This window comes from Triticum dicoccoides, chromosome 2A (assembly GCF_002162155.2).
Source record: "Triticum dicoccoides isolate Atlit2015 ecotype Zavitan chromosome 2A, WEW_v2.0, whole genome shotgun sequence".
Taxonomy (NCBI): Eukaryota; Viridiplantae; Streptophyta; class Magnoliopsida; order Poales; family Poaceae; genus Triticum; species Triticum dicoccoides.
In genome coordinates this window covers 492,643,569-492,657,559 of record NC_041382.1, presented here as the reverse complement: position 1 = coordinate 492,657,559, position 13,991 = coordinate 492,643,569, and positions in this window count along the sequence as shown.

Below are 13,991 nucleotides of genomic sequence, written 5' to 3'. Positions count from 1 at the left end.
TTTAGGCTGTTCATCTATGTCCCGGTCGTTCCCTGGAGCATGAGCGGAACGTACTTCGCGGCAACGCGCTTGTTGCCGTTGGCGATGCTGACGGCTGTGGAGTAGTCAACCAGCCAGTCCTCCGGCTTCATGGAGCCAGTATACTTGGGCGTATCTCTCAGGAGAGTGAACCCTTTGGGGAAGGTCTCATCTCGGATGTGGGGGCCAAAACAAGGCAGACCCAGCTCGTCTTCTTCTTCTAGTGCTAGGGATCGATTAAGGCGATTGATCCGATGGCGGGCATCATTTTCTCCGACTCCTTCTCAGCGGCCAAGGCGGTCGCCGAGTGATGGGTGGTCGACAGGCGGTGGGAAAATGCACCTCTCCCTGCGAGGAGGAGGAGGCGGACATCTGTCTTGCCGCTGCACTTCCCTAGGGCGGCCGTCTTGGTCGCACTCGATGGTGATATGGGTCCGGCTGTGGCTGGCAGCCGACTCCTTGTCTCTTCTATCGCGGACGTCACCAGTCGGCGTCTGGGATGTCGCGCCTTGATCTCTTCGAGGAGGCGGGTCGTCATTTCGCCGACCGGGCGCTTCGGTGCGACACTCGGCATCTTGCTGCTCAGCAGCCGCGTCGAGGAGCTGCTTGACTCTCTCCATCATGTGGCGACGCTCATCGCCCTCAAGCTTGTCTAGCTCGTTTGCTGCCGCCTGGGCAGCTCGTATGTTCTCTACAGGCATGGCGTATACGGGGCAATCTGTCCCGAACATGCTGGCGATGGTCACGCCATGCTGCCAGACCAAACCAATGCGACTAGGCCCACCAGGAGCCGGCGTGCCACCGACTGCACAGTCCATCTCCCGCTGGTAGGCCACCGAAAGGCGTCTCATGCTAGCCAGCCAGTTGGCGCTCTCGACGAGCTGGACGCGGCGTGCTTCCAGCGTCTCAGTGTCAGTGTCTTCCGGGATAGGCACAACCAGGTCTTGCATCGCCGCCTGCAACGGATCATGGCCACCTCCGCCAGAGTACTCGCCCTGGCCAATGACGAGCACCTCCGTGACAGTGCTGCCGCCGATGTCCGTGCGAGGAAGTGGCTCGTCATAGACCACCACGTTGGATGGGAACGCGTCAAGTGATGCCGTGTCGGAGTCGACCAACATCGGGTCGGTGAAGCCAACCGACTCCAAGTTAGCAGGAGGCTCGCTGGCGACGTGGAGCTGAGCGAGGAGGCTCACAAGGCGGCTCTCGGGGCCATCGGTGCCCGCATCAGATGCACGCTCGTCGGAGAGGCGAATCTCACCAACAAGATCGATGAGGTAGCTCGCTGCGCAGGCAACCTCCGCGCCGTGCAGCGCATCGGCGCAGACACCGTCTGGCATGCCGAGCTGGTTGCGCTCTCCAGGAAGGAACAGGGTTCCCATCTAGAACAGGTCTCCGGGAGACGGTGCACGTCGCCCCATGGTGGGCGCCAAATTTCGGGGGTTGGGTGCGACATATGCCAACGGATGGCTTATCATGGTGGGAGCAAGTAGAACGTCGCCGGTGCCTGGAAGCGGGATAAGGCATATACACGAACGCCGGCGTACTTTACCCAGGTTCAGGGCTCTCCTAGGAGATAACACCCCTAGTCCTGCTCTGCAGGGTCTCCGCATGATCACTAAAGCACTAGTGAGTACAATGGTGCTCCTCGAGCTGTATGCTAGAGGTAGAAGAAGGCAAGGCTTGCTATCCTCCCCCCCCCCCCCAGGTGTGAGTCTATTTCTAACAGGTTCCAACCCTTTGCATGGGTGCCCTGGGGGATTTATATAGGCCTCCCCCCAGGGGTACAATGGTAATCTCGCCAGGTGTGGCACCCGGCTGTCGGTTTCTCTGGTCGCCGGCTTCTCCACCAACTGCTGGGGACCGCCGTCTTGTGGGCCCTGCCGGCTGGTCTGGTAGGGAGCCGACAGGCCGCCTCCGCCGCTCGCAGGTCTGCCGGTTGCGGATTACTATTGCTGTGATGCTAATGACGCTTGCCTGGTCAGGGGTGCGTGGCTACAGTTCTGTCGCCTGGTGGGAGATCACTGTAGCCACCCCGCGTCTTATCTAGTTAATGGTGTGTGGGGCCCTGAGGAAGGAACGGGCCGACTTCCGGGAGCCAGCCTTCCCCGGGTCCGACTGGTGAGGAATGTTGTCAGGGCGGAGTGGCAATAGTGCTGCACCGGGCGGAGATCTCCGCCTGTATGGAGCACTGTGGCCACGCCCGACCTTGGATTCGGGGGGATGGGCTGCACTGCTGCCTCTCCCCGTCCTGTCTTCTTAATGGGGGTGCGGACTTTGAGGGCACCATGGGCCAATTGCTGGGAGCCGGCCTCTCTAGAGGCCGCCTGCCAGGAGTCAGCCCATCTTGGAGCCGCCTTCCTAAGCGTGGTTGTCTTCTGGCAGTCAGCCGTTCAGCCAGCTAGGCACCAGAAGACGGTGCTTCATCTTGACGTCTCGAGGGGCGCAGCCGGCCCGAAGTCTTGAAAGTTTCTGGGACTCGGGTTAGGCTATCCGTGGGCCGTGACTCCGACAATTGCATAAACCAAAATGCATACGTCTATAAGCAAAGGTGTCGAAAGGGCAAATAAAAGTGGTTTTTCTTGATCATCTTTTAACACAGGTATTTGAGAGAAACCAGAATAATCATCTAGAAAGCAAGAATTTGTATGTTTGGATAATCTTTCTAGCATTTGATCAATAAAAGGTAGAGGGTAATGATCTTTTCTAGTATCTTTATTTACTTTGCGAAAATTAATTACCATTCTATAACTTGTAACAATTCTTTGAGGAATCAATTCATTCTTATCTTTAGGAACAACAATAATACCTCCCTTCTTAGGGACACAATGAACATGACTTACCCATTGACTATCAGCAATAGGATAAATTATACCTGCCTCCAGAAGCTTTAGTGTTTCATTTCTTACAACTTCTTTCATCTTAGGATCTAATCATCGCTGATGATCAACAACCGGTTTAGCATCTTTCTCCAATTTTATTTTGTGCGAACATAGAGTGGGACTAATGCCCTTAAGATCATCAAGAGTATATCCAATAGTGGCACAATGCTTCTTCAGATTTTTCAATAATCTCTTTTCCTCATGCTCTGGAAGGTTAGCATTAATAATAACATGATATATCTTCTTTTCATCAAGATAAGCATATTTCAGAGTATCAGGTAATTGTTTAAGCTCAAATACGGGATCGATCTTAGGTGGAGGAGGATCCCCAAGGATTTCAACAGGGAAATTTTGTTTCAAAATAGGTCCCTGATTAAATAATACTTCATCTATTTCCTTTCTTTCATTCATAAACATATCATTTTCATGGTCTAGCAAATATTGTTCTAAAGGATCATTAGGAGGCATGACAATAGAAGCAAGCCAATAATTTCATCCTTAATAGGAAATTCTTTATCATGGGGTTGTCTATGAAATCTAGAGAAATTAAAAGCTTTAGACATATCCCCTAAACCAACTATAACAATATCTTTCTCGTAGTCTAAATTAGCATTAACAGTATTCAAGAAGGGTCTACCAAATATAATGGGACAAAAATTATCTTGTGGGGAACCAAGAACAAGAAAATCAGTAGGATATTTTATCTTCACACACAAGACTTCAACATCTCTAACAATCCCAATTGTTGATACAGTATCTCTATTAGCAAGCTTAATAGTAACATCAATATCTTCTACCTTAGCAGGTGCAATATCATTCATGATTTCTTTATATAAGGTATAAGGAATTGCACTCACACTAGCACCCACATCACATAAGCCATGATAACAATGATCTCCTATTTTAACAGAAACAACACGCATGCCAACAACAGGTCTATGTTTATCTTTCATATTGGGTTTGGCAATCCTAGCAGCTTTATCATAGAAATAACTAACATGCCCCTCAATATTATCGACCAAGGGATCTTTAACAATATCAATACTAGGTTCAACTTTAATTTGCTCACGGGGTGTAGGTGTTCTAGTATAACTCTTATGAACCACGGTTGAAGCTTTAGCATGATCCTTTATTCTAACAGGAAAAGGTGGTTTCTCAATATAAGCAGTAGGAACAATACGATCAACATTATAAGTAATAGTTTCTTCTTCAACTTTAATAGGTTCTACAACTTTAACTTCAATGGAAGGATGATATTTAAACCACTTCTCCTTAGGGATATCAACCTGAGTAGAAAATGATTCATAGAAAGAAGCTACTATCTCAGAGTCAAGTCCATATTTAGTGCTAAAATCATGAAAATCATTGGTATCCATAAAAGATTTAACACAATCGAACTTAAGGTTCATACCTGACTTCTTACCTTCATCGAGTTCCCATTCTTTCGAGTTGCGTTTAATTCTTTCCAATAAATCCCATTTTAATTCAATATCTGTCTTCATATAGGAACCAGTACAAGAAGTATCAAGCATGGATCGATCATTATGAGAAAGTCGAGCATAAATTTTTTGAATAATAATTTCTTTTGAGAGCTCATTATTGGGGCATGAATATAACATTGACTTAAGCCTCCCCCAATCTTGAGCGATACTTTCTCCTTCGCGAGGCCAAAAATTATACATATAATTCTGATCACGATGAACCATATGCATAGGATAAAACTTTTAATGAAATTCCAATTTCAGTCGGTTGTAGTTCCATGATCCAATATCATCCAGTAGCCTATACCATGTCAATGCCTTTCCCTTCAAAGATAAAGGGAAGACTTTCTTCTTGACAACATTCTCGGGCACACCTGCAAGCTTAACTAATCCCCAAACTTCATCCACATAGAATAGGTGCATATCAGGATGTAATGTTCCATCTCCTGCATAAGGATTAGCTAGCAGTTTCTCTATCATACCCGAAGGGATTTCATAATAAATATTTTCAGTAGGTGTAGTAGGTTGAGGAGTAGATAATTGTGGTTCCGGTCAAGGTCAAGATACCCCGAACAAACCCCTCAAAGGATTATTTTCCATAGTAACAAGTGACAGTAAATTTCAGCACACTATATAAATGTTTCCTTACCAAATTCCACTTACCAAAGGCGCTTCACTCCCTGGCAACGGCGCCAGAAAAGAGTCTTGATGACCCACAAGTATAGGGGATCTATCGTAGTCCTTTTGATAAGTAAGAGTGTTGAACCCAACAAGGAGTAGAAGGAATGATAAGCGGTTTTTCAGCAAGGTATTCTCTGCAAGCACTGAAATTATCGGTAACAGATAGTCTTGTGATAAGGTAAATCATAACGGATAACAAGTAAATAAAGTAACTAAGGTGCAACAAGGTGGCCCAATCCTTTTTGTTGCAAAGGACAAGCCTGGATGAACTCTTATATAAAGCAAAGCGCTCCCGAGGACACATGGGAATTGTTGTCAAGCTAGTTTTCATCATGCTCATATGATTCGCGTTCGTTACTTTGATAATTTGATATGTGGGTGGACCGGTGCTTGGGTGCTGCCCTTCCTTGGACAAGCCTGCCACTTATGATTAACCCCTCTCGCAAGCATCCGCAACTACGAAAGAAGAATTAAGGTAAACCTAACCATAGCATGAAACATATGGATCCAAATCAGCCCCATACGAAGCAACGCATAAACTGGGGTTTAAGCTTATGTCACTTTAGCAACCCATCATCTACTTATTACTTTCCAATGCCTTCCCCTAGGCCCAAATAATGGTGAAGTGTCATGTAGTCAACGTTCACATAACACCACTAGAGGAGAGACAACATACATCTCATCAAAATATCGAACGAATACCAAATTCACATGATTACTTATAACAAGATTTCTCCCATGTCCCAGGGAACAAACGTAACTACTCACAAAGCATATTCATAATCATAATCAGAGGAGTATTAATTATCATTAAGGATCTGAAAATATAATCTTCCACCGGATAAACCAACTAGCATCAACTACAAGGAGTAATCAACACTACTAGCAACCCACCGGTACCAATCTGAGGTTTTGGGACAAAGATCATATACAAGAGATGAACCGGGGTTTGAGAGGAGATGCTGCTGGTGAAGATGTTGATGGAGATTGACCCCCTCTCGATGAGAGGATCGATGGTGATGACGTTGGCTTCGATTTCCCCCTCTCGGAGGGATGTTTCCCCGGTAGAACAGCTCCGCCGGAGCCCTAGATTGGTCCTGCCCAGGTTCCGCCTTGAGACAGCGGCGCTTCATCCCGAAAGCTTCCTTCCGTTTTTTCCAGGTCAAAACACACCATATAGCCAAAGATGGGCACCGGAGGCCTGCTAGGGGGCCCACATGGTCGGGGGGCGCGCCCAGCGGGTAGAGCTTGCCCTCCACCCTTGTGGCTAGCTGGTGGCCCCCCTCTGGTGCTTTCTTTGCCCAATATTTTTTATATATTCTAAAAACATGCTCTGTGAAGTTTCAGGACTTTTGGAGTTGTGCAGAATAGGTCTCTAATATTTGCCCCTTTTCTAGTCCAGAATTCCAGCTGCCGGCATTCTCCCTCTTCATGTAAACTTTATAAAATAAGAGATAATATGCATAAGTATTGTGATATAATGTGTAATAACAACCCATAATGCAATAAATATCAATATAAAAGCATGAGCAAAATGGACGTATCTACGAGAGTCTGGGTTATGTGTGGTAGGGCTGGTTCTCGTGCATGTAAAACCGGGGTGCTATCTCCTCCAAGAGGTAGCACTATTTTATTTGAAGACCGTGTTTTTACTCTACTAGATACTGCCATCACCTGCTCCAATTCAAATGGCTGATAAATAGGAAACATAGTTGAATGTACATACCTTGTATGAGAGATAGATGTAATAGATAGTGTGGAAAAAATAGGTCATGAAATAATTGACATGTATATTATTTAACTAAAAAGGATAGCATGACATAATTTCACATATATGATGCCTATCTAAACTGGATAGCATAGCAAGACATAATTCAAAGATATGATGACAAACTAAACAGGATGACATGAGATAATTATATGATGTCTTTAGTAAACAGGTTCGCACGACATAATTCACATACATGTTATCTAAGTAATCGTGATCGCATGATTTAATTCACATATCTATACCTACTAATAAAGGGGCTATTGTTTCTTACCACCATAATTTCATCCATTTTCGTCCGTCGTCATCGCTGGTTCACCATACAGTACTATTATCAAGGTGGTACTAAAATTGTTTCAGAGATAAAAGGATTCGACTGTTATGATGCCTCACCTCTCTGGGCCTGGGCAGCGTCAATGCTAATCGGTAATGGGCCTTTAGAAACCTCCTCTCACACCTTCTGTCCTTTTCCTCTTCCACCCGAGCAAGGAGCAACGACACTCGGGCTTCGGGGACGGCGCAGGAACTCACGAGCGAGGAGGCTCCCGATGGATCTTGGCGACTCCCTGTAGAAGAACGCGGCAGCGGTCAGCGAGGTGGTAAAGAGCTCGGGCATCCATGGCGTTGGGGCTCCTATAGAGAAGAAACGAGGGGGTGGGAGATGAGCAGATAGGGGAGGAGGAAAAACAGAGAAGGGGCGGCGCTCATCTGCTGACTCCGACGAACTGCGACTAGGGTCCATGCGAGGAGCTCAGGCTCCTCGGTGGCCTCCTACAGCTTGCACCGGTTGGGCCACACCGGGCTAAGGCCAGCCTTCGTTGGGGGAGTGGAACAAAAGGGGCAATGGAGGCGTCGGAGTTGGAGGCAGGGCAGAGAGCTAGCATATGATAGAGGCACCATGGTCCGCCGACTGCAGGCATGTGAGCAGGAGACAGGAGGCTCGCTGGAGGATGCGCATGGCGGCGCACGGTTGCATGTGTGGCATCCAGCTATAGGGGAGTGCAGGTGGCACTTGTGCACGGCGGTTCAGCGAGATGTCGGGCAACATGATGGGCCTGGGCGGGGCATGCTGTCCGCTCGAGCGAGAGGATGGGAAGGAGGGAGACGTGGAGGAGGTTATCATCGCTGGCGGCGGCGCCGCCCGTGGTCAACGCAGACGCAACGGCCGTCCAGGGAGGCTTAAGTGGATGTAGGAGGACGACGCGGAGCTTGGGAGGGCCAGCAGTGCCAGCATGCTCAAGCAATTTATAGAGGAAAACAGAAGAGATGTGAGAGGGAGAGGAGGAGAGGAAGAAGGCAGAGTATGAATAGTATGTATGTGTACGTGGATTTCATACACAGCTAGCAAACTCACGTATATGGATGCACAGTAAGTACGAACTCATGCGCTGATAAGAATTGTATGACCGCCATCGCTGAGGAGCTGGTTGCACCGGCCGCGGCAACGTCTTGACGCACGACCGCTGTTGAAGAGTAGTCCCTTTTTGAATGTCCGCGCATTGATGAGGAGCTTCCCCTTTCTGCATTTTGCATCACAATTTGCAGCAACATGGGATTTCTTCATGACCATCAGAATACATGTTCATGTACGGATTTCTAACGGACCATCAACACTCAGAACAATATATACATGCATGCAGAGAACAATTGTACAAGGATGTGTGTGTCTATCATACAATTCTAACACTACATGCATGTATTTCGTTTATGGATCATTTACAGTTCACAAGTTATTATGGTCTCTAGGTAAGCTTAATGTAATTTCACATGAGACAATCATCATGTACATACGAAAAGAATATTTGTTTGGATGGGCATGAGATGACTGAAAGCTTGTCACTGTATCAATTATGAGATAATATAGGCTATCTAAGGAACTTTCTGCCTGGTCTGCTTGGAATATAGGAAGTGTGTATACCTTCTGTCTTATAAACCTACATTTATGAACCAAAGATGTTCATTTCATTTTTTGCTACATATATGCTTAGGAAGACACAACATACATAGTTTAGTCTTGTTGTTGTTCGATTCTATGTAACAGATATAGACCAACCCACAAGTTTGAATTATTTCACTGACACTTTTCTATTAAGAATTGTTTGCCATTAACTTTTCTCCCTGTTAATTTATTTTCTCATTAGCATCCATCACCCATCATTGCCCCGTGATGTGACTTGCTTTCCCACATGCACAAACAAAGAAATGCCTTGCATGCACTGCAAAATTTTAGTTCCGTTCAATGACAGCACATGATCTTCTAATAGTATGTGAACAACAAATTAGAATTTTTTCCTTGGGTTCAGATGTGGCATTTGCTCATTTAATTTTGCGTTAAATTTATGAGCGAGCTACTTTAGTTAGTATGCACTTTAATAAAATGAAGTATCACCCCAAGATCTTAGAGTCAATTTTTTCTATAGGATTAATTCACTCATATAATAGAAGCGCCTAGAAAAAAATATATGGATTCAACCCTCAAAATTTTAATGAAAAGATTTTGGACCAAAAATACCCTAATCTGGAATAGACAGACCACCATGGCCTCAATTATTATCGAAAGTGGTCGATGTTTGTTATGACAATTTTGACTACAAATAATATAAAATAGGCCAAATATTTACTAGTCTTGCAGAGGATGGGGCGCACAATGGCGCTGTAGTAGGCAGACGCCAGAGTAGATGGGACAGATTGACCCATATATATTTGCTAGTGTGATTTATATACTAAGCAGAGGGCATTCACATATATGATGTCCGAACTAAGAAAATGGTGTTGAATATTGTGTATATGATGTCTAAGCTATGCAATGCAAGACACCATATGCATGATATGAGCAGTATAACCGTGCCAAGTTAGAGCACACACCTCGGTGGGGGAATAGGACTGGTCATCTGTCTCTGAATCCATCTCTGAGGAGCTACCGGGACCCAGCCAGAGATCTGCTTCGACAGGTAGCACCTTCTGCTCTAAAGACCTTGTTTTCACTCCAGATTTTTCCATTGCCCACTCAAATGGCTGATTCACAGGAAGAGTAGTTTAATGTACAAACATTGTCGACAACTGGAAATGTAATGAAGAAAAGGATGGGCAAGATATCATTCAAATATATGATGACTGGTTAAACATGATGTCATTGTATATTTCACATATATTATGGCTGGCTAAAAGAGATGAGACTGCATAATTCCCATATATGATATAGAAACTAAACAGGTGGCATTACTTAACATGTCTAAACTAAGCAGATGACATATATGATGTCGAAAGTAGGCACTGCAAGGCAACATATGCACGATATGACCGACATCATCATGCCAAGTTGGAGCAAACACCTTGGGGGTAAATAGGAGTGGTCAGCTACGTCTGAATCCGCCTCAAACCAGATATCTTTCTTTGGATTACAATCTGGAGAGGGGGGGAGTGTTTGCCATTGAACTCACCATGGAGCGATGTCTGCATGACATTGTATTGCCGCGCAAAACTCTTCTATTTTTCTCTACATCTTCAGCATGACTATGTACAATATCTGATATGCAGACGAAAAAGTATAGTGACATTATGTAAGGAGAGCATGCAGAAATCTAGAGTGATGGTAACAACCAATGGATGGATCCAAAAATAATGATAACAGGCTGATGATAGCTTTAATTTACTGAAAAGACAAATGATGATTGCTTTACTATTTGTTTCCCATCCAAGATGAACGACATAGGCATACCCTAGGTGAACCAGATTATAGACAGAGATACTATTTATTGCTCCCTCGATATGTGCCCCACAAGTAATCTTAAAACTCAAGTTTGAACATTAATTTGGACCTCACTTTTAGTCTAAGAGGTAAATAGGACAATAAAGTAGCAGGTAATATTAAGCAATGCATTACATAAGCAGAAACAAAAGAGTGCGACCTATCTTATGGACTCATGTACCCCTCAGGTTCATCTGCTGAGTCGATGATGCTGATGAAGTTGTGGTGGATGCCGGCGGCAGCGAAGGAGATCTGAGGCGGCAAAAGATGGTCAGGAGTCGTGATGTCTGGTATGGTGGATGCTTCTGTCGATGGAGTAGCTCTGGTGAGGTGGAAGACGTTGCGACAGGAGCAGGAGAGACCACACAAAGTTTTATTTGGCACCTATATGTAACTGAAGTACCTCTATAAGGGCTCGTTTGGCTTGCAGGATTCTAAAAACGCAAGGATAGGGAAAACACCGGAATAGGATAGAAATGCACGTGGGAAATAGAGCATTTGTAAACACATGATTTCTGTCAAGTTGGGTATTTGGTTCACAGGAATTGGAAGTGCAGAGGAATGCAAAGAAACATGGTCAAATTAAAGTAAAACCATATTAAAGCGTGTACAGTTAGAATGTTATTCTGCCACTAATGCACTTGGTCTTGTTTTCATGCATAGGATTTTGAAAAGTAGGTCCAGGTGCATGTTTTGCTCCATTCCTTTCAACAAAATGCATGAATAATTGAATAGTAGAGTGCCATAGTAAAATTTCCTATTGCTATGTTTCTCCTTCACTTTTCCTTTCAACCAAAATATCCCTAATGGATCAACATGAACGTAGAGTAATAATTGATGTGACAAGTGTACAACCTCTTTGCCGTAGCCGTGTCGACCTCAACATCGTTGGGTTGGTCGCTGAAGAAGTTGCGGTAGAGGTGGCTGTCGGAGGTGTGGATGAAGATCTGAGAGATCTGTAGACGACGTCCAGGGCATTGCTCTGTTGTGATGGATGGTTCCATCGTTGTAGCAGCTCCGGCGAGCCGTAAGATGTCGAGGCTGAAGTAGTACAGGACAGACATCGTTAAACTCAAGTGGGATTCTAAGAGCATCTCCAATAGATGATGTAAAATACATTACCAAAAAGTGATAGATGTGAAATTTACATCACCAAAAAATACTTGACTACAACAGATGAGGTAAAAACTGTTGACTCTGAACTTAACTATTGAAACTAAAATTTACTATGGAATCTGAATGTTACTTTCGAAACTGAAGGCACTGGTAGCAGAGAGGCACTTCACATGTAGTTTAGGCCGCTCGAGCACAAGTAGTAGAGAAACAGTTATCTAAATCTGCAGGCGATCAACAAGGAACACAGTAGCAGATAGCAGCCGGAGCAGCAGTGACTGGAGGAGCAGCGTGAACTAGAGACAGAGCAGCAACTCGTGTAGCTGCAGCAGCCCGTGTACCAGCATCAGCAACGCGAGCGAGAGCAAGAGCAGAGCAGAGCAGCAGCATGAGCGAGGGGGAGAGCAGAGCAGCAACACAAGCGAGGGGAAGAGTAGAGCAGCAATGATAGTGAGCGAGAATCGGAGCAATAGCAGTACCGTGAGCGAGAGACGGAGCAGCAGCAGCAGATCCGGTTGATATGACCGCCGCCGCCAAAGGGGCCTCGCACTGGGGGAGAGCCGTCGGGGAGATGTCGCCCGTGGCGGCGGCTTCGAGGTAGCCACGCCATGGGGGTGCGGGATGGAGCACCATCGGTGCTGGGAGGTCAAGTTAAGGAGAAGGTGTGATGCGATGAGTGTACAACCTCTTTGGTGGCACCGAGTAGGCCTCAGTTTTGTCCGAGGAATTGGTGAGGATGCTGCGTTTCGGTGGAGTATCTTAAGACGTTGTTGTGGGGATGGATCAGCCACGGTGATTGTCAGAGCAGCTCCTTGGAGGTGGAGGATGGGAGGCTGAACTGGCGGGACAATGAGATTGACGAAGGATCCTCATCTACGGAGGTGGATGAGGGACGTCGGGCTGTTGCAGTGAACGACGTCATCGGGAAAGAGGCTCCGGTTGGGCAGCGGTGAGGTGGCGGACAGAGGAGGGTGGGGTTTTGCAGTTGGAGCAGAGAGGTTATGGCGGCCTGGGATATCAAATAGCAAAAAGGAGGCGATGGGAGGGGGAATCACACTGGTACAACGATGTTCTATACAAACAATTTTAACCCCTTTCCACGATGGCATTTGGAACCATCGAAAAGTGAGTGTGGGCGATAGGGGGGTCCTTCCCACACAACCCAGAAACAGTCAGAGATAGGGAGCCTTGATGCATACAGTTGTCCCTATATAACAGTTTCTGATATCTTGAATATCCCAAACGCTTCATCCTTGCTACTCGTTTGTGCCCGCATTGCCATCGCAGTCGGAGTTTTGTGGTTTTACCTAAAACCATGTAGATTCCAGGCATGGGAGTTTTCTAGGCACGTACGAAACTGGCTCTATGTTTACGATGCCTGGCACATCACAAATAGTTCATGATTATAAACCGTGTACGATAGGTAGACAATCACACACATTTATTTTTCCTGCACCATATTTGATAGTGTCTGCATCACACACGCTTTGCAAACGGCAACTGTGTGCATTGTTACACATGTTCCTCTCCATGAACCATGTCGGATTATGATGTATATTGCACACGCTGTGCTTTATTAACCGTGTGCGCCGTAATGACCTGCACACCGTAATTTTGCCCTAATTTAATTGCTGCTATTTAAATTTGTACCTAATTTAAACTTGAAAGTAGAGTATAGCTTTAATCACATCCTTCAGGTTCAAACAACCAATGCATTACTCGATGCACAGGTACATATGTTTACGAACTACGTAAGCACCAAATAAAGAATGATGAACTAGGGTTCTATACTTGTACTATTACATATGGTAAAGAAAGAGTCCATAGACATTCTGGTTGCTGAACAAGGTGAAGCAGAATGGCCCTATTGTGCTCTCCTGGATGCAGAAGGCATGCACGACTCTAGTCCAACCCCTTGTGATGGCCGGGCGCCAATCATGTAGTTTGAGAGGTAATCTTGAGTAAACTGCATCAGGATCCACTGCAAAGGAAAAAAGATTCAGACATTATCATCTAACACAACTCATTACGGGCAGTAAAAAGAAGGCTACATGGTCTTAGTTACCATCCTGCAGTTCACTATTGTCTTAAAGTGTAAACAAATAGTTTGATTGACATCTTTTGACCCATTTAAATAACAATCTTTATCAGTTTCCTCACTTGATGCTGGTTCATGAATGTCTCATCGCCCCATACGTAGAAAGGGTCGAAGTGTGGATCTTTGGCAATGACATATGTACCTAAAAGCACCAAGTTAATATTAGAAGCTAAACAACAATTGCAAAATGATGTAGTACAAC